This window comes from Prunus mume, linkage group LG1 (genome assembly GCF_029339155.1).
Source record: "Prunus mume cultivar Tortuosa linkage group LG1, ASM2933915v1, whole genome shotgun sequence".
Lineage (NCBI taxonomy): Eukaryota > Viridiplantae > Streptophyta > Magnoliopsida > Rosales > Rosaceae > Prunus > Prunus mume.
This window is the reverse complement of record NC_142698.1, coordinates 26,594,261-26,617,007: the sequence shown is the minus strand read 5'-3', so window position 1 is coordinate 26,617,007 and position 22,747 is coordinate 26,594,261. Positions and strand designations below refer to the sequence as shown.

Sequence of the window (22,747 nt, the reverse complement as noted above, 5' to 3'; positions counted from 1 at the left end):
GCCCCAAAGCGCCGACTTTGTCGTTTTAGTTTGGGCCATGTTAAATAGGCCCAGTGGGCTATTCTTCTGGTCCAATATTAAGGCCCAAATCCAGCTCAATTTCCATTAAGTGAGGAATGTTTACAATCCGATAGAGTCCGAAACATGGAACTGGACTTCTTTTGTCACGTAACGTGACTAGGTCACGTGGTGAGAGAGATACTGTATTCATGGTGTTTTTCTCATTAGAAACTTCGAATTTGGTGCCTTTATTATTTGTAAGGAAGATTATAAAGCAACAATTACACACATATTTCCTACACCCACTTCAGTTTTGTGCACCGCTTTAACCATTTTGCATAATTACCATATCACTCATCATGTGTTACATATCACATTATGATTAAGCATGAACACCTATATTTAATATGTGTAATTGGTGCCATATGATTGATAGGTGATGAGGTAATGGTGTACTAAATAAAAATGGATGGTGCACTTGAATGCGGTGAGCAAAATTGCTCATGTTTGGAATGCTATTAGAGGCAACAACTTTTTCCGCAACCATATTCACCAAATAGTATATAGTATATATTAGAGTCTAACGTGTTAAAATTAAATAAGGAATAGGATCAACTAGGGGTGGCATTTTAAACCGAAAAACCGCAAAAACCAACCGATAATTTATAATGAAACTACCGCAATTAAAACCGAACCGCATGGATGTATTTGTGCACGGATGATGAAGTTGAATTTACAAGGAAATGAAACATATGACAACTTGTAAGTAATTAGTTTATTTATACTAATGTTATTTATGCTTCTTCTTATAATAAAATGTACTAAACTATGTTGTTTTATTTGTAGATAACATTGGTGCTCAAACAACACAAGTTCTTCAAATCCATTCACCACCAACACTTGAGTTTGTAACTTTAGTTTGTAACATTGATGCATTGCATTTTCCTTTTAGTTTGTAACTTTAATTAACTTTGAATTGGATTTTTCTTTTTGTTGTAACTTTAATTCATTTTGTTTTGCATTTTCCTTTGGTTTATAACTTTAAAGGATTTGGAATGGAATGCTTGAGAAGTTTATATTGGAATGCTTGGAATTGTAACTTTAATTTTCTTAGGTTGTGAATGCTTGAAGTTGAGAGATTGTGAATTTATATATGTTTGAGAAATTGAGGTTGTGTATTTATTTATTTAGTGTTAAAATTAAATGACCAAACCACAAATAGTCGGTCGGTTTGGCAACCATAGGATCAACTTAAACTGAAAATAAATGATAGACTGACGCATTATTTGGAGACTGACCCCTCTTACTAATTTATTATGACTCTATTATCTTTTTACAATAACCCATTAGAAAGATTTCAATCCATTTTTTATTTTTTATTTTTATATAGCAACATAGGAAGGGGTTATCGAACCTACTCTTTTATTTTAAAAAATTTCCTATTAGGACCTTTGGTTCAGGAATACATGCTCTTAAGCACTTGAGTTACAAGTCTCTTGCCAATCCAATCTTTAAAATGGGACTAATCTTAAATATCTATTTAACTCACATAGAAATATCAATTTCAAAACTTACATATCCAATTTCACATAAGCAAAAACCAGATTTACATCTCTCTCTCTCTCTCTCTCTCTCTCTCTCTCTATATATATATATATATATATATATATATATGTGTGTGTGTGTAAATTAGGATGAAAAAATGGCTTTACTTCTCCAAATTTACATTAAATGCTCTAGTACGTACCAACGAACTTCTAATCTAACGACATTTCTCTTTCGAATTGTGGAAGATGTCTCCAATACCCCTCCCAACAACTAAAACAACTGTTTCCAATTGTGGAATATGTCTCAAATCCCGCTCAAACGTACCATAAAAGAATTATACTTTATTCTTCTTCTAGAAGTTGCCCACCCTCCGCAGCCACATTTGTATACCACAGTTTACGTGTACGAATTTGCAAAGAAGCATCCTCTCATCTATCTATGACTTTAGCAGTTTACGTATTGTAATTTGTACATAGCAAACAATGATGCTCCTCTGTTTATGCATAAAACCAATATTTGTGTAACCACTAATTTTCATCTCTCTTTTTGTTACAAAATCAAAGATTTAAGATTTAATTCATCAACTGGAATGAATAATATATTTTCTTTTATTCCACGTTTGTAGAAATATCCATTACACTAATACCTTGAATACAATATAAACCTAATCTGAACATCCTTTGACCAACTAAGACATGTCAAAAGTCCAACATCTTTTTTGGAGTTTTCCATAACTTGGAATTTGGGTTGATTTCTTCAGGTCTCCCTCCTCTCTGGATCAAAGATAATGCTATTTTCAGTACGGTATGGATGGAGAAAATTGAGCCACTTGAAAGTTTAGGGAGGAAACAACATAAATTTCTTGCATGACAGCCCATATTTTTGTTTTTTTGGTAAAAACCCATGTTATTGTATTATAATAAAGTCAATTCTCAACACTTGTCAACACTTAAGTTAGCCAATTAACAAAAAAAGCAAAGAGTTTGTAATTTAAGTGGTTAAGAATTTTATCTATGCGCTCAAACTCGAGTCCTCCTTATAATAGAAATTATACAATAGTACGGATGTATCACGTCAGCATGTGATACTTCCATTCAAATATTGTCATGTCTTTATTTTAAAACAGAAATTAAATATTTATTTACAGCTGTACTTATATTATGAAATAAAATTTGAAATTTGTAAAACAGAAAAAAGGAAAAAACCCCAAAATTTGCGTTCCATGGATGCCATCCCTCTCTCTTCCTCTTCCTCCCGTCTCTTTTCCTCTTTAACATTGCCACCGGCGTCCAAACCCTCATATTCCTTAATTCCCCTTTCTCTGAAATTGATCATGACAACCTTCGCCATCATCATACTATTTCCAAACCCAGATCCAATACTGTAATTCCTTGGTAACAATTACTTCAATCAATACAATACAACAATTCTCTCAAAGGGTCTCTCTGTTTTGCATTCACTCACCATTAACACAAACACCAACGCTTCCACTATTCCATTTCATCATCATCATCATCATCATAATCATCAATACTAGTTTTCTCTACCTCTTTTTAAACTCCATTACCTACAATTACTATAAGGGTTGAAAAGGAAAAGGAAAAAGGAAGAGGAAGGGAGATGGGTGGCAGTCATGGCATGTTTTTGGGATTATAGGTGTTTTCGGGAGGGGTTGCTGCTGGGAATAAATCTTTTTTCTTTTTTCTTTTTCTTAAGTTTTTTAATTTTTTAATTTTATTTAATAAGATAAAAATTAAGAAATAAATCCAGCTGTAAAAAAAGTTTAGTTTCTATTTTAAAATGGACACATGGCAATATTTAAATGGGAGTATCACATGCTGACGTGGTACATCCGTACTATTGTATAATTTCTCCTCTATAATATCGCTTATATAAAATAAATAAAAAATAGCAATCAAAGCTAGAAAGCCAAAAGATGCTAATTTTAACAGTGCTCGGTTCAGTAACAACAAAATGCGTAGTGCATAACATAATATTTATAACCTCCATATCATATAACACCACCACATAAAGCAATAAAAGATACAGACCCAAAATACACTTCAAAAGCAGAAATAATAACTCTTCCAAGTGTGTCTCCTCTCTAAAACTCTCAGAAACAACACTGGAAGAGGTTCTTTTTTTCTTTTCTTTTTTCCTTCTTTTCCATCACAAGACATGAACTGACTATAGCAAGACGCTGAAATAAAAGATAAGCTTAGATGGGTTATGGTCCTGCAAAACTCTCCAAAAATATGAGTTTTACAGGAAAAATAATTATCACATGACCCGTGCTTGATTTGTACATCTAAAACCCAAACAACAACACTTTCTAGTCAAGCCATCTACAGAAAAAACAAAGCAGAGGCTTTGACCTGACTCAAAATACCAAAATTCTATAGCTTCATAGATATGGGGATAGGAAATGATTCATAGCATGAATCAGAGAAATCCAGTGATTTTCTCATCAATTCACCAAGTAGGTGATGACCCATCTAGCCATCTGATCATGCCTATCAATTGGCATCAGAGCTATAGGCACTTGGTGGTGGGGTTTGAGAGGCAGAGCTTTCACCACCATTTTCTCCTCTGTTTTTCCCCTGAGCTCCAGGTTTGGAGGCCTTGTTGACTACCACTTTGACCAATTTTTCACAGATCTGACGCATGATGAGGCCCCTCCTTGGAGGAAGTCTTGTGTTTTTCTTCTCTTTGGGTGCTGGAGAAGCGGTTGCCATGGCTGCAGAGCAGAAAGAAAACAGAGTAAAGGGAAGTGAAGTGAAGATGGAAGAGGAGGTGGAGGTGGAGAATAAGAAGAGGAGATAATGAGAGAAGCAGAAGATTTTTAAGAGAAAGATGAGGAGAAGGAGATGAAATGAAAAAAATCTGAACAGAGATTTGGAAAAGGGAAACAAGCAAGACTCGTAGAGAAACAGAGAAGAAGCAGAGCCTCTTCCTCTTGAAACAAGGGCAATGATAAAACTGGGAGGGGTGGGGGAAGGTGTTATTTATAGACTATAGTTGAAAACATAAGGGAAATTCTTCATTGAAACCTCCCAAATTGCTAATCACACCCTTCAAATTTTTCCCTCAAATGCCAATTTTAACCCTTAGTTTCGGGGGATAAGAACGGATCTCTTACTTGGTCTCCAAGTCTTCCATTCATATCCAAGTCACTTTTCTTTTTCTTTTTTCTTAAATTGGGATTTACAAATTTAAATTCCTTGATGTGAACAATACAAGACTCTGCCCACTGCCCACCTAATAGGTCTTGGGATGACTTCTGCTTGCCAGCGCCATGTTGTCTTGGTCATTGAAATAATAGAACATCGAACATGGACAGTGTCTATGTAAAAGTCTCATGTAACATCACAGATCAGACTTTCACCCCAAGTCAATGGAACATAAGTGATTAGCTGCTCAATGTTATCGTGCACTAATTGCTTAGACCTTCCCACAAAGTCCGACTCTTATAACTTGTCAACATTACACATGTTTGACAATATAGGGTATGATTAGCTTCCATGAAATTGCCCCCATAATCACTATCTACCATCAATATGCAAGTTTGCCATGTTAGAGTTGCAAGCTCTCGTGATGAACCAACAATATATACCAAATTTACACCCGTATGTGAAGAAAACATGCCCGTATAAAAAGAGAGAGATAAATAAAAAATGCATCCTCTTTTTGCAACTTGCGAAGCTACAAAAAAGCTTGAACTCGTGATCACTTGCAAGCAAATAAGATTTTGATATTATGTTAGATAATTATTTAATCTCAAAATTTTAAGTTACAAGAGAATAAGTTAACAATGTAAACACCATTAAAGATTCAAAAAGAAAAAGAAGTAATAATCAAATGTAAGTATGTAACGGATGTGGGAGCCACAAGGATGTATCTTTTTGCTTTATTCTCCTTATATATATATATATATATAAAATATAAGATACCACTCAATCCATTGTGAGGCGGCTTGAGATCCTAAAGTGACTAGTTATGTAGTACAGCCATTGGGTCCCATGTCCTTGGTCTAGACTCAAGTTGCAATCTCGATCCACACCGGCCAAAACCAAGTAAGCCAGCAAGGATGAACTGCTTGGGGGAATATGCCAATACAGAGTGCCCCATATATTTATTTGTTGGGGGTGCAGTGGTCCTACAGGTGCTCTGGTTTAATTTTGGGTCCCCCAAGACCTAGAAGACAATGGCCCTTGGTCTGGTTTAATTTGTATAAAAGTAAGTAGGTAATGTTCTCTCGCCAAATTTACGTCTTAAAAAAATTAGTTGTAATGTCGTAAATTTTAATACAAAATTAATTTGATTAATAGTTTAGATTAGCCGTTTCGATGGCGATATAGACGAGCAAAAGAATATATTTGTCTCTCTAGAAACCTAACTAAAACTAGGGGTGGTTGCGGTTCAGAATCGCAATTTTTACTCAAACTGCAAACCGACCGACTATTTGCGGTTTGGTGATTTTGAAACGCAAACCGACGTTTTGCGGGCGGTAAACCGCAAAATGCGGTCGGATTATCGCGAATTAGCGATTTAAAACCGCAAGTTCTCATTCACAAAAATATAAATTCACAACCTAAATAAATAAATACACAACCTCAATTTCTCAAACATATATAAATTCACAATCTCATTAACTTCTCAAGCATTCACAACCTAAGAAAATTAAAGTTACAATTCCAAGCATTCCAATTAAAGTTAAACTTCTCAAGCATTCCAATTCCAAATCCTTTAAAGTTATAAACCAAAAGGAAAATGCAAAGCAAAATGAATTAAAGTTACAACAAAAAAGAAAAATTCAATTCAAAGTTAATTAAAGTTACAAACTAAAAGGAAAATGCAATGCACCAATGGTACAAACTAAAGTTACAAACTCAAGTATTGGTGGTGAGTGGATTTGAAGAACCTGTTGTGTTGTTTGAGCACCAATGTTATTTACAAATAAAACAACATAGTGTAGTACATTTTATTATAAAAGAAGCATAAATAACATTAGTATAAATAAACTAATTACTTACAAGTTGTCATATGTTTCATTTCCTTGTAAAATTCAACTTCATCATCCGTGTGGCTATACTTTGCGGTTTGCGGTAACCGCAAGTTTTGAAAATCAAATACCTCAACCGCGACCGCAAATGCGGTTCGGTTCTTAATACCGCAAATGCGGTTCGGTTTATCTCGATTGCGGTTTCATTGCGATAAATTGTCGGTTAATTTTTGCATTTTTCGATTTAAAATGCCACCCTTAACTAAAACCATCTGCTTTAGTAAATGAACGACTCAATTATCGAAGTATTTCAAACGCAACATAGCATTGTGTCCCTACTTTGCTCTTGGGTTTTCTGTTAAACAAAAATTAAAAAGAAAAGCTCCTATTACTTGATGACGTGATTTACAACTCCAAATTCATCGAAAAATAAAATGTTATTTTCGTCATACGCGTTTTTCCCTGCCATCTTTCATGGCCCACTTCAAATTAATACTTTCCGTGTATTAAAATGCTGAAAATCTAAATGCACCTTTAATTAATGTAACTGACTCCCTCTATCTCCAAGTGTCCCTAGTCAACTATCATTATGAAATTATTCGATTCTGAATCATACAAAAGGTTTTGATGAACATAATTTGATGGCCCTGCTTCCATATTCACTTGAAATTCATTCTAAAGGTGCACTGATCCGGTATATTATACTATTTTGAAATTTAGTTTAAAGAAAACAGCCCTTGTCTTTCTTTAAACACATTGTTATATGCAACTTGCGGTAAGAAAATGAAATAATTTTTGGAATGCTTGGAAATTAGGGTCTTGTGTGGAGAAATTATAGATACTACACTAATACGTCCACATGTACGGGTGGACGACATGATTTATTTTCCCCTTTTAGGGTATGCTTTCCCATTATTACTGTCGCAATACAAAACCAAAACATCCTAATTTTAAATTCAGTAACCACAAATGTATACAAAATATAAATATTTATAACCATTATATGATATAACAACTACACATGAAGCAATCCAAGATACAAAGCCAAAATACCATAAAAGCACAAACTTCCTCTTCCAAATATGTCTTCTTTCTAAAACTAGCAGAAACGACACTGGAAACAGGTCCTTTTTTTTTTGTTTTCTTTTCCCCCACAAGACATGAAACTGACTATAGCAAGACCAAACTATAAGACATTGATATACAAGATAAGCTTAGCTTAGATGGGTAAAACCCTAAAAAAAATATATGAGTTGTGCAGGAAATATAATTATCAAATGACCCCTGTTTGAATTCTACGTCAAAAACCCAAAGGAAAATACTTTCTATTTGTAGTCTAGACATCTATTGAACAACAAAGCAGAAGCTTTGATCTCAAATAAAACACCATAATTCCATAGCTTATTAGATAAGCAGGAAAGGAAATGCCTTCAAAGCAAGAAGCAGAGAAATCCAGTATCTGCCCATGTGATCATGTGTATCAGAAATCAGAATTGGCATCAGAGTTGTAGGCATTTGGCGGTGAGGTTTGAGAGGCAGAGCCTCCTCCACCACTTTCTTCACCTCTGTTTCTGCCTTGAGCTCCAGGTTTGGAGGTCATGGAGGACGCCACTGCTTTGACAAAGTTTTCAAAAATCTGAACCTTGATCTGGCCTCTCTTGGGAGGAAGGTTGGTGTTTTTCTTCTCTTGGGGTGTAGAGGAAGTGCTTGCCATGGCGGCAGAACAGAGAGCAGAGTAAGGGAAGTGGAGATGGAAGTTGGAGCACAGAAATAAGAGGATAAGGAAAGGAGATTTTTAAAAAAATTGAGAGAAGAACCAGAAAATTTAAAGGAGAAATAGGAGAGAGATGAAACGAGAAAATTTGAAAATGATTTATGAAAAGGGGAAGTCAGAACTCTGTAGAGAAACAGAGACGAAGCAGAGCCACTCTGCCTCTTAAACGGAGTTTTAGATCACAAAACTAAGGCAATTGAAGAAGTGGGAAGTTAGAGGAGCATGAGAGGGGGAGGGGGCTTAAGCATTTATAACTTGTAAGTCCAGAACAATAGAAATTATTCCCCTTTTTTGTTTTTAAATATGTTGTTTGATGTTTTGGATTTCGGGGAAAAAATGGAAAATTATTATAATGGGAGGTTCTACGTAAGCTATTTATGTTATATTATACGTGTAAGGATTACGATTACGTTGTAAGTCTCACGTACATGTCGTAAGAACTTTATGTACTGATGGAAAGTATTTGGTGGTGGGGTCTATTGAATAACACAACAAAAAATTTCCTATAAATTTCAGTTATTTATTGGTGGGACAAGGTGCTCGATGAAATGTTTCAAAAAATTTAAGGGGATCAAATGGTGTATCATGCCAGAAGAAAAATTCATGGATCCTCCATTCCAGTGATGTCATGAGCATATTTGTACAAAAGTAGCCTCTGGACTTTGAGTGTCAGTTTGGTATACTCGAAGGAATATCATGGGACCCACAAAATTGTGAGTCTAATGCTTAGTGAGGGGCCTGTGTATTTCATAGAGAAACACTTGCATGAAACGGAGATAATAATATTTTGCTATTTTCGACTAATAACGATAATACGTTATGCCACACGTAATAATTTTCTAACGTGACATAACATTAATGACCGGAGATAGAATTCCTTTGGTTGCAAGTTGTTCATATTCACAGCCAAGTCACTTATATATCTATATAAATTAATCTGAAAATTGGACTAGTTTAAATTAATTCTTTGATGTGAACATGCAAGACTTGAGCGCACACACACACGTACGTGGATACTTGAAGACTTTGTGCTTTTGCTTGACTCCTTGGCTTTGGCATATGTCACTGCTGACCTATCCGTTGGCAACTTGGCATAGAAACATAGAAATTATATGGTGTTGCAGTTTTCAAATTCACAAAAACCTCAAAATAAAAATAATTAATCTGTTTTCTTTCATGAAGTTTACAAGAATTGGTGCTGCGAAGGCCTTCACATCCCACATAAACTCCTCAGCGCACAGAAACACACACACACGTGCTTTGACAATTGGGTGTGATCAGCTTCCACGAAAATTCCCAATAATCACTGCCTACCTTCTTCCGGAAGCTCCAACTTCACCATAAGTATGAACACAGCATGAAAACTATTTTTTTGGTAAATGTAGGTGGGCCACCCTTTAAAGGACTTGGGCCACGTGGCAGCCACCTAATGGCTAAGGGTTACTCTTACCACCTTTTTTCTTGGTCACCACTAAGAGGTGTCCCTCTTTTCATTGAACTGAAGGCGGCCTTCAAGACCTAAAAGACCGGTGCTCCCTCTCTGGCACTGCAGACAGAAAGGGAGAGGGTCAAACGGCTGTCATTTTATGGTTGCGGATTAAATCAGTTTGGGCCCCAGGTGCCCTGGACAACAGGCCACAGAGCAACAGAGGCTAGACCAAGAGATTTTAATTGGTTTGGGCCCTTGGAGATGGCCATTAAGTCAAACAGTTATCACTTTGGGGGCCCACACAATCTCATAAATAAATAAAGCGGGGTCAGGATTCAAGGGTCGGTGATCACAATTTCAATGATCCTCCAATTACTCATCCACTCACTGCGCAGTGATTTGGAGTTGGATCCACTGACCCAATATTGAAGTCTAAGAAGTCCTATAAGAGCATGTTTACGTGTTAGTAATGAATATGCCCTAATTTTTTTGTTTGTGGTTAAGGGCAAAGCCCCACCCTATCAATATCGTATGTCGTTTATCTTACACAAGTGGAAAGACAATTCAATTGACCTCTTACGTGTAAACTGTAACAACATACGCGGTTTTGCTTGTTATATTCCATGTCCTTTTCAAAATTGAGAGTTTTTTTGTCTCGTAATGTCAAGTCAAATGGTGTCAAATCGAGTGTCATTTATGATTGGATGACTTTATAATTAATGATTGGTGACGATACGACCATGTATGTATCCATGCATGCACATGCATATTTTGACATGACATAAGATAATGCTATAGGTCAACCCTTAACATGACTAGAGACCCACCTGGGAATTGTATATGTGCTGGAGTTCTTCATTAATTACATGACACATTGCATTCACCTTTCTAGCTGTTTATTCTTAGCATCTATTTTGTTCCCCATGTGAAAAATATTGGTGCATGCCTCTTCTTGGAGATTAATTAATTTTAATAATGTTCCTTTTTGGTAGGAACAGATTAAATCAATGAACCCTAAAAAGACACCTTCTGCTTAATTAAATTTATCTAATTTATAGTCAACGAGGTTTAACCTAATAGAAAAAGACTTTGACTTATAAATTAGAGATTCTAAGTTCGAACTCCCATAACATATTTAGTTGTGTGAGAATTATTATTGAATACTAAACAAAATTCAAGAACCTTTTCACTATTGATGATGCATGCATGGCTGACTCTTTCTTCTTGGGGGGTTCCTTAAATCGAGCCATACGTAGAATATGTCATGATGTGGGTTTGGGTCAAATTTGGTGGCGGAATTCAGTCACAATGGCTGCAGTTCACTTAATTTTTAAATTTATTTTTGTTGGGTCGTTCTCTCTGTTTATCTTCTTTAATACGGCTCTTATTACAAGGAAACAGAATATCTTATTTAACATGGAACTGAAACCTATATATAGGCAGTGATCTGCACGTACTGTTTTGGGCAATGTTGTTCTGCGAAAATGTCAGGTGCACATATGCAACAAATAAATTATTGGATTGCACATCATTCTTGTTTATAACATTCATATTATTTAAATCCAGAACTTTGTAAGACTAATAGGATATAATAATATAAGTTGTTGTAGTAAGGGGATTTGTAAGCTCAAGCGGTCAATGATATTTATCTGTACCCGAAGTCTTAGATTCGATTCTCCACTCCTCAATATCAAGGTATCAAAATAATAATAATATGGGTCGTACAAAGAATGATTTCTGAGGAGACATATTTCCAAGAGTCCTCACGCGTTTCTGAATACATTTTGCTTCTGCCGGCCAATATAAAATACAGGAATTGCTTCTGCTTATCTAAAGTTTGTAGAGTGTGACAAGCTAGAGCCAAGATTATCATGATTTTTGCTGCTACGATCACATGGAACAAAATAAAAGGCAAGTCACATTTTGGAACTGAAAACACTTAATTACTACCGCGTTTTTGCCTAGAGGTCACATTTTGGAGGTCCACACGTTTAGTTAGTTTCCAATGGTTTGTCTCTTTAGGTGACGCACCCAAGAAAAAAACAAGAAGTAATGATTTATTCTAAGCTCAATTACCACGCGTGAGATTCATTGAGAATATTGGACAATTGTAATATTCATAATTGTCTCTAACATACATGAAGGAAAAAAAAAGGCTGCATTTAGTAGTATTTAAAACCTATAATTCTTGCCAATGGGAGGTCTAATTCAGTGAAAAAAGACATTTACTTGCAGACTAAAAATCTCAAGTTCGAACCCCCATAACATTATTTGTGTATATATGTGAGAAATCTCTCTCCTTTCTAGTTTAAGATAAACACTTGTGTGCAACGGGGATAACACTATTTTGTTATCTCCAACCAATCATAAATCTATCACCTGTACTAAAAAAAAAACTATAATTCTTAATTTATTTATTCATATTTAAGGTTAATACTAGTTGAAAAGACCAAACAACTTTTAACAAATAGAGACATGAACAAAAAGGTAAATTCGAAATGAAAGTTGTGACTTAATCTAAAATGTTAGTGACATAAACCAAAAGTAATGAGTTGAACCCAACTAATCTAAAATAACAGCAGAGAAAAATCAAGTAGAGGATCCGAATTCCTTATAAATCTTTTTAGAACAATCCAACAATTAAACCGATCCGATAGTCAAACTTTTTCATTTATAAAATACTAACTATGGTCGTGCAGTTGACATTATATAAAATGTATATTTTAAAAATCTCAACAATGTCAACTAAATACAGGAACCATCAACAATGGAAGAGCGAGTAACAATCAGTGGGGTGTTTTTTCAGGGATGATAATAATTTAGTTCTCCAATTGGTTAAGCCCTTGAATCTTTTCATTTTTTTTTTTGGGAGAAATTCATGTTCAAATGCCACCCAATCTTACAATTCTATGCCTCTAAATCCTAAGGTATCTTTTTTTTTTTTTTTTTTTTTTTTTTGGGATAAATCATATACAACGTATATCCCATCAAATTAAGGGCCAACAAACATACATTTTTATTAAGAATAATTTCACTTCTAATTAATAAGATGCGAGATTGTTTGATAAGAGAATATTTCTGTGAATGACACGTGCTTTAATTCTCTTGTTAAGCACTGCCCGAATATACTTCTTCGACGCTAGTTGCTTGATATGACAAAATTACCCCTTACACTTCCACTGTGGAAGCCTTGGTCGCGAAGCAACCCAATATCGCTCTTATAAAAAGATATTTCCTCTGCATTTCTCTCTGCTTCACTACCACAAGCCATCCAAATCTCTCAAAAGCACACCCACTTTCTTTCTTTCTCTTCTCTGTTTCCCCAGAGAAAGAGAGTTCAGCTGCATCCTCTGTTTTCCCCTGTTTCTCAGTCTCCCAATCTCCCTCTCTCCTCTGTTTCTCAGTCTCTGCTTTCCTCTGTTCCAAGCTCATACTCTCCTTACCCCTCAGATCCTTCGTGCCCGATTCGAAGAAGATGGAAACCCCAGGTTCAAAATCTAAGCTCAACCCAAGTCAAAGCTTACCTCCCAAAAGGGGACAGATAAAGATCAGGATAATCAAGGGACTGGTCAAGTCTCTGTCTTCCTTGGTTGGTGGCGGAGGTCGTAGGCCGAGAGAAGATGGAGGATTTCTGAGCTCCAATTCACAAACCCCAGCTCAAACCCCAAGTGGGTTTTGCTCAGGAGCTCAATCCGATGGCTCTGGACCCCTCAGCTAGCTGAATTGAGGTTCTTGTTAGAAACCCCTCTGATGTTAATTATAGCCTTACACATAACCTTTGTTCATTTTTTAATTTATTTAGTCTTCGAGTTTTTGGGATGTGAGGAGCTGGTCGAGGAGTCTGGGTTTCAAGAGTGAAATTTGGGGAACTGGGTAGCTTTGTTGGTGTTCCTATACCTTTGCAGAAGTGATGTAGGCCATTGGAGGGTTTTGTTTTACTGTTGCAGAAATGCAAAATTTGGTTTTTTTTTTCGTTCGTATATAAATTAATTTCTTATAGTTATGTGTGAGATTTGTGTTGATTTCGTACGTTTGGAGTTGGATCTGAGCATTAATTTCATGTTGGTTTCGGAACGAGGCACGGTAGCTTTCCTTTTAACAATGAAACTCAAAACCAATAATTTATTGTTATTTGGTATGTTTGGACTTGATCTGAGCATTCATTTGATATTGGTTTCTGCATGGTAACTTTCCTTTTACAGTCAAAACCAATCATTTACTGGTTATTGCTCTCTCTTTCTCTCTCTCTCTGAGTGTTAACTTTTTTTTGGGTACAAAGCAGCTTTGGTAACTTGATGTTTGTTTCAGTAAAAGAGGCCTTGTAACTTTCTTTTAACAGTCAAAACCAATCATATGCTTGTTATGGTTCCCTTTCTCTCTCCCCAAGACTAAAAGAGGGAGGAAAAGAAGCAGCTTTGGTAGAAACTAGAAAACAAGCATCTTTTGGCAACTTGACGGCAGTTTACCGAAATCACTGGTGGATGATGGTAAATGCTCTTTCTGTTTAAAGCCAAACAGTATTGTGCAGTTGACTAGTCGGTGCTTGGAAGTTGGTACTTGATCTGTTAAATTAAACTGGATTTGGATGTTGTTGTCCTTTATTTCTGTTTTTGCGCGTTTTAAGATAAGCTGAGTTGAGAGATGAGATTGTGATGTGGGCTTGAAAGAGAGGATTGGTTGAATTGAAATGAAGAAAAGGATGACACTTCGTAATTAGTTGAATTGAATCTCAAATAATATTTTTTTTTGCCGAATCAAGTTTCATTAAATAGAAGGTCAAAGTAAGATCACATCAAAATGAACTAAAATAATTGAGTTCACACTAAATGCAACACAAACAGACATAGAGTCCATTACAATAATGAAACTTTACTGAAAAAAGGATGGCCACAAACATCATTTGTACCCCAAACTTTTGGTTTTATTCAATAGATAGTTTCAAAATATTATATTAAAAGATTGTCTTTTTTGGCCAAAGATTACCACCAAAAAAGTCTATTCAATTCGTTATTTAGTCCATAGTTTGTTAGACTATGATTCTTTTTTGTTTCTTTGCAACATAAATTGATAGAGTAGGGAACACATTGACCCTACGTTTATGTACCATTTGGGTTTCCAGGTTCACATTCTACATTGGGACCCAAATTCCATAATGGCGGCCTTTCATCCAATTGTTATGACCATTATACCTAATTACATTATTTAATCAACTTTCCTGCTGCCTGCAAAATTGAGTTCATTAATTCAACTTCTGTCCAAAATGAAAGCAATATGATATCAGACACATATGAGTTAATGTGAAGAGATAATGTGGTCCTCCTACAACTTGGACTCAATGCAATCAAATTTAATAATGAGTTGAATGGACAGCAGCTCCAGCTAGATATAGCAACAAACAAGGCTTCTTCCCCCTCCTCCTCAAAGTGATGTATTTGGTTCTATCATTACAAACAATGGGTTTTTGCCACGTGTTGGGCTACTGTGCACGCCTGTAGCTATATAGGTGTATAATTAAGAATTTAGGATCGATTTTTCTAGATGCAGATGCATCTTCTGCTTGGCCTAAGAAAATTAAGTTCCTTACCCACCAAGCAAAAGCAAGATAGTGATTTGAAGAAATGCTTCATTAATACAACTAATTTGATTTAAATCTGATTAGGGAAATCAGTGGGATTTTGTTATATTATCAATATGTCTCTATTTTGGTGTTTCCTTTCGATCTCAAGTACATCACCAACTTTAAGGAGTGTGACATTATGCTGGCTTGTTTAAAACTCGAATCATCACTATGTGAGATAGACGATTCAAAATTTTATAGGACAATGATGGGAAAAATTATCTGAGATGAACGATCCAAAACAACTATCACAATCATTCAGAACCATGTGGATCTCATCTGTTCCTTCACCTGAAATAGACAACCTTTACCTCCCAGTACATAAAATCTGTCTGCAATTTCTGAGCAATAAGTTTTATGAGAAACTTCATGCAAAGATAAAATCTGTCCACAGAGGTTTGTATGGGATCTTAGGTTGAAACAGAGGTTCTCCTGTCGTCCCATACAAAATATAATGGAAATTCCATGAAACAGAATTAATACCAGAAATTCCAGATACAAGTGAGAAGGCATTTTCACCTCATGCCAAACCCACGACCACTGTAATACCTTTATGGTCGTCAAAGATGCACCAGTTCATTGTCCACAGATGCAAATTAATTTCACAGTGATTCTTTTATCAACGGCAACAAAGCAGGATCCACTTCATCTTTCGACAGTAATTGAACTATCAACTCCATTGTTGATGCATCTGCAGATAAACCCTTCTCCACCATTTGTTGAATAAGTACCATCGCCCTTGATGTCTCTTTGTTACTGATAAGCCCTCTGATAATTGTGTTATATGTGCAAACATTTGGAGAACAGCCTTTCCCTTCCATTTCAACTAGCAATTTTTCCGCTTCACTTGTTAGGCCCCCGATACAGAGTCCATTAATCATTATAGAGTATGTCCTCACATCAGGTTGAAGTCCTTTTGATGATAAACCACAAAAGAGATCCCTTGCAGATTCAATTTTTCCAGCTATGCACAAACCTTCAATAAGAGTACTGTAAATCACAATATCAATGTCCAACTTCTTCGCTTCCATCTCTCCAAACAATTGCATTGCCCTAGAAAGTTGGCCATTTTTACACAAGCCATCCAGTAAAATAGAATAAGTTTGAGCATCAGGAAGTTGGCCACAAGCTTGCATCTTAGAGAACAACTTTTGTGCGTCCTGTATTCTGCCCATTTTTCAAAAGCCGTCCAGAAGAGTGCTATAAGTAACGCTACTTGGAACCAGTCCCTTATGAGACATATCCAGAAAAGGCATCATGGCCTCATCAATCTTTTTATTCTTACAATATCCATTTATCAATGTGTTGTGACTAACAACATTAACCACCGAGCCCTTGCTAAGCATTAGTTCGAAAACTTTTTGTGCCTTGCCCATTTCTCCTCGTAAACAGTAACCATCCATGTTGAGAAACTGAAATTAACTTAAACGATTCTTTGAGCAAATGTATTTCACAGCATAAAGATACTGCAGTTTTCCTCTCTTATATATATCTGAAAAACAAAGCTTATAAAATAACAATCCCACAATAACCACTAACACACAACATGTGCAGATTTTGTGGAGTTCAACTACCTTAAGCAACGGAAGCAAATCTGAACGTGGTGAACAAACTAAACCACAACTTCTACATTCTAGGACTCTAGCTTGACTTGGTCTCTACATGGCCATGTCAGCATTATTTAATTGAAAAACTAATTAAACTGAACTAAATAACTTTTAACACCCTCCCTTAAACTGATTTTTACGAAAAACAGTTTAGGATCTCTACACCATCACATAATCATCTTCCTGTTCAATGCTTCGAAATGAACACATTCCCATCATGCTTCTCAGCTTCTCAAACGCAGGTTGCTTCAAAGGCTTAGTTAAGATGTCTGCAACCTGCTCCCCACTCTTGCAATATTCAAGTACAATCTTCTCATCACTGCACAGATCACGCAGAAAATGAAAACGTACATCAATGTGTTTACTTCTCCCGTGCATGACTGGATTTCTTGACAGCTTTATAGTTGACATGTTGTCACAGTAGATGGTTGTTGGTCCCTTTTGAGCATCACCAAGCACTTCAAATATTTTCCTGAGCCACATAGCTTGACAGGAGCTTGCAGCTGCTGCTACATATTCAGCTTCTGTTGAGGAAAGTGTCACAATTTGTTGCTTCTTTGAGGACCAAGATACTGCACCAGAGTTGAGCAGAAATGTGTGACCGGAAGTGCTCTTACGATCATCTATATCACCTGCATAGTCACTATCTGTGTACCCAACAAAACCAGAACCATCTTCCCTTTTATAAAACACACCATAATCAATTGTCCCCTTTACATACCTGAGAATTCTCTTTGCTGCATTGAGATGCATTTCAGTTGGTTTTTCCATATATCAGCTCACAAGACTCACTGCATACATGATGTCAGGCCTCGTGTATGTTACTCCCAATTATTTGTTTATAGAAAGTGCTGTCAACCTCCTTTCCACCTTTGTCTTTGCATAGCTTTAAGCCATGTTCAGCTGGAGTTCCAAATGGCTTGCAGTCATCCATCTGAAACCTATTAAGAATGTCCTGTGCATATTTTTTCTGGTAGATGAAATTACCAGCAGTAGTTTGAATGACTTCCAATCCAAGAAAATAGTGCATTAATCCCAGATCAGTCATTTCAAACTCCATCATCATAGACTTCTTGAATTCATCAAACATTTTAGCATCACTTCCAGTAAATATCAAGTCATCAACATACAAGCATACCATGAGTATTTTACCTTCTTCCTCAGTCTTGACATAAAGCGTGTGCTCAAAAGGACATTTGTGAAATCCAAGCTTAGCAAAATGAGCATCTATGCGACTGTACCAAGCTCGGGGTGCTTGTTTCAGTCCATAGAGTGCTTTTCTCAGTTTGAATACCCTCTCTTCTTCTCCTTTTCTCTCATAACCAGGTGGTTGATCAATGTACACCTCCTCTTGCAGGTTGCCATGCAGGAATGTTGACTTCACGTCTAACTGAAAAATCTGCCAGGAATTTTGGGCTGCAAAAAAGATCACTAACCTGATCGTGTCATGCCTCGCAACTGGGGCAAACACCTCTTTGTAATCAATGCCATGCTTCTGCTTGTAGCCCTTAGCTACCAAACGAGCTTTGTGCTTGTCAACTTCACCTTTTTCATTCAACTTTGTTCTAAACACCCATTTAACACCAATGGTTTTCTTTCCCTTTGGAAGATCAGTTAACTCCCAGGTTTGATTTTTCTCAATGGACTTGATTTCATTGTCCATTGCTTCCCTCCATTTCTCCTCTTTAACAGCCTCAGTATATGTGATTGGATCACTGTCTACAAGTAATGCAAAGTGAGCATTTTCATCATCAGAACTTGAATAACTTACATCGTAGTCCATCATCCATGCTGGCCTCTTCCTTGAGTTCTCATCTCTCAGATTGTATCTCTCTTCTTCAAAGTGTTGAGATGACTGAACTTCAGGTTGAGGTGGCTGATGGGCTTGAGTTTCAGGAGCTGCTACCTCTTCATTGTCTGAATCATCATAAACTGGAATTTGTTGTTGAACTGATCTGTTCTCAGACCAATTCCACATGGTGTTTTCATCAAATATCACATCCCTGCTTACCACTATCTTCTTTGTAACTGGATTGTACAGTTTGTATGCTTTCGAGACTTCACTTACACCAAGAAAAACACATTTTTCACTTTTGTCATCCAATTTCTTTCTTTTCTCATCAGGGATGTGTGCATATGTTATGCACCCAAACACCCTAAAGTGATAACCGCAGGCTTCAATCCACTCCAAGCTTCTTAAGGAGTCATATTCTTAACAGAAAATATGGACTTCTGTTTAAGATATGAACTAACCATAGCACAGCTTCAGGCCAAAACTTCTTGGGAATTCTTCATTTGACTAGCAAACTTCGAACCATGTTGAGAATGGTGCGATTTTTCCTCTCACTTACACCATTTTGTTGTGGTGTATAGGCAGTGGTCAGCTGCCTCTTAATGCCTTTCTCTTTGCAAAATGCATCAAACTCCTTCGAACAGTACTCTCCCCCACGGTCAGTTCTTAGTGTTTTAATCTTATTTTCTGATTCATTTTCAACTAGAGCTTTGAAGCTTTTGAATGCTTCAAATGCTTCTGATTTTTCCTGCAAGAAATATACCCATGTCTTTATACTAAAATCATTAGTAAAGGAGATGAAATATTTCTTGTTACCATTTGAGATGGGATTTATCGATCCACATAGATCAGAGTGAACCATCTCCAGAATTGATTGAGCCCTTGCTGCCTTGCCACTTGGAAAAGAGTCTCTTTTGTGCTTCCCAGTGATGCATTCTTCACACACCTTTGATGGAGGAGTTATCTCAGGTAAGCCAGTGACCATCCCTTTCTGGTGAAGTGTTCTCAAGCCATTAAAATTCAAATGGCCATATCTGTAGTGCCATCTCCACGGGTCATCTTCTTTGGCAAATAAGCAAGCCTGCACAGTCTTGATTTTCAAAGGAAACAATCTATTGGAAGACATTTTTACAACAGCAATTGAGCCTCTTTTTGGGTTGTACACTTCACACTCTCTTTTATAGATTGTAATCCTGTAGCCTTTATCTTGTAACTGACCAGCACTCAGCAAATTTGTCTTCAAATCAGGAATATAAAAAACATTTGAGATAGTTTCAATAAAGTCATTTTTAGTTTTGATTTGAATATCTCCCTTACCCATCACTTTCACTGTTAATTTGTCACCAAAACTCACTACCGTGTGAAAGCTTTCATCCAAATTAATAAAGGAAGACTTACATCCACTCATGTGATTGCTGCAGCCTGTGTCCACATACCATGTGTCCTGATCAGTCTCTGTCAGTGCATGAAAAGCCATCAAAAGTGTCTCTTCCTCCTTCTTTTTCTCCACAAAGTTTGACTTTTCTCCTTTTTCTTTTGGTAGCTTTGTGTAGCACTCATTCTTGTAGTGCCCAAAATTTCCACATCTATAGCACTCCACTTTTGACTTATCAAAGTGGTACGTTCCTTTTTCTTCAGAGTCATCATCTCTTTTGAAACCATGAGATGACTTGCTGTCATCTCTATGTCCAGACCGTCCACCACTTCGATGACCTCGACCACCTCTTCCTCTACCACGTTCACCTCTTCCACGACCTCTTCCTCCTCGAGAACTTGAGGGCTCAGAAAAAATGGAAGCTTTCAGAGCTGTTTGTTCTTCACTGGCAGTGGTACGATTAAGTCTTTGTTCATGCACTAACAAAGAGCTTTGTAGTTCATCAACACGTAACTCAGCAACGTTCTTTGCCTCTTCAATTGAACATACAATGTAGTCAAATTTTGGAGTCAATGATCTCATAATTTTCTCCACAACTTTGACTTCTTCCATGGTGCCACCATTGGATCTCATCTTGCTTGCTATTCCCAAAGTTCTAGCAAAGAAATCAGTGATGGACTCTCCTGATTTCATTTGTAGAGTTTCAAAGTCCCTTGTTAGAGTTTGAAGCACTGCACGCTTCACCCTCTCTGACCCTTCATACTTCTTCTTCAAAGAATCCCATATTTGTTTGGAGGTCTCCTTCTCGAGTATAGTCTCCAAGATAGATCGATCAAGTGCCTGAAAAAGGTAGTTTTTCACCTTCAAGTCCTTCAGCTTCAGTTCAGCAACCCTCTTTTGTTGTTGTTCAGTCAACACAACTCCCTCTGCTGGGGCGTCAATTCCTGATTCCACAAGATTCCAGTACTCCTTTGACTTGAGAAAATTCTCCATCAACATGCTCCAATGGTCGTAGTGACCATCAAAACGTGGAATCGCTGGTTGAACAAAACTCTCAGTAGCTTTGTCAGTTGCCATTGTTTCTTGCTGCTGCAAGACACAATTTTTCACCTTTTTCAAGTTTGTTCAGGCCCAGAAGGGGCTCTGATACCAGATGTTGAGAAACTGAAATTAACTTAAACATTTCTTTGAGCAAACGTATTTCACAGCATAAAGATACTGCAATTTTCCTCTCTTATATATATCTGAAAAACAAAGCTTATAAAATAACAATCCCATAATAACCACTAACACACAACATGTGCAGATTTTGTGGAGTTCAACTACCTTAAGCAACGGAAGTAAATCTGAACGTGGTGAACAAACTAAACCACAACTTCTACATTCTAGGACTCTAGCTTGACTTGGTCTCTATATGGCCATGTCAGCATTATTTAATTGAAAAACTAATTAAATTGAACTAAATAACTTTTAACACCATGAGTGTAGTGTATGTAACCGTATCAGGATCAACATCTCTCTTAATCATCATTTCAACCACGCCTTCTGCTTCCACGACCATCCCCTCCTTACAAAGTGTGTCTACCAAGACGTTGAACGTGAACACATTTGGAAAGATATTTTTACTCACCATTTCATTCACCAACCTTGCAGCTTCTTTCCACTCGCCTAATTTGCAAACTCCATTCATCAAAGAGTTATAGGTAATGACATCTAGGGCAATACCCTTGCTCATAATTTCTGAGAAGAGGTTCAATGCATCATCAACTATTGTATCCTTACAAAGACTGTCGATGATTGTATTATAGACAACTAGGCTAGGCTTGCAAGCTCCTTCCTCCATCTTCCTAAGCAACTGAATAACAGCACTATTGTTACCTTTCATGCAAAAGCCCTTTTACTAGTGTGCCATAAGTAACCATATTAGGCTGACAATTACCTCCCTCATCATCTTGTGGAGAAGGGTTGCCGCCTCCGCCACTCTATTCTCAAGAAGAAAGCCGTTGATTAGAGTGTTGAAGGTAAAGACATCTGGTTCAAGACCAAGTTTGAAGAAATTTCCCAATACAGATAAACTAAACCCCATTTGGTTTAGATGACAATAACAATTAATGAGAATGTTTAGAGTATAAACATCAGGTGCAATTCCCAACACATCCATTTGGTTAAACAAGGAGATGGCGGCCGAATAATGTTTCAATTTCGCAACTTGACCCAATATTTGAGTGAAACGAACAACTGAAGGCGAAGGACGCATTTGGAGCATTCTATCAAACACATTGAAAGCATCCTCAACAGTTGTGATTTTGGGTGAGTTTCTCACTGGTTGCTCTAGTTTGGTTCTTGTAGATTTGATTGGTTTATGAGGTTGAGAGTGAAGGAAAGCAAAGTAATCATTGGCGAAAACAACAAGAGTGGAGTTAGAGTGAAGACAAGGCATACCTCTCCATCTCCTGCTGCTGCAATAAGAAGAAGAAGAAGCAGCTATATTCCGCATTTTCATCTTCAGCATTTCAATAACAAACACGCTTTTTGAGTTTTCTACTTGTTGGAGGTCCTCTTCTGCTTATTAGAGTACATTAGGAAATAAAGGAAGAAAAAAA

General features: G+C 36.7%; 1 pseudogene; it reads right to left on the bottom strand.

Annotated features, from left to right (window-relative positions):
* Positions 1–15,766: 15,766 nt before the first annotated feature.
* On the bottom strand, positions 15,767–22,425 carry LOC103324865 (uncharacterized; annotated as a pseudogene).
* Positions 22,426–22,747: the final 322 nt, after the last annotated feature.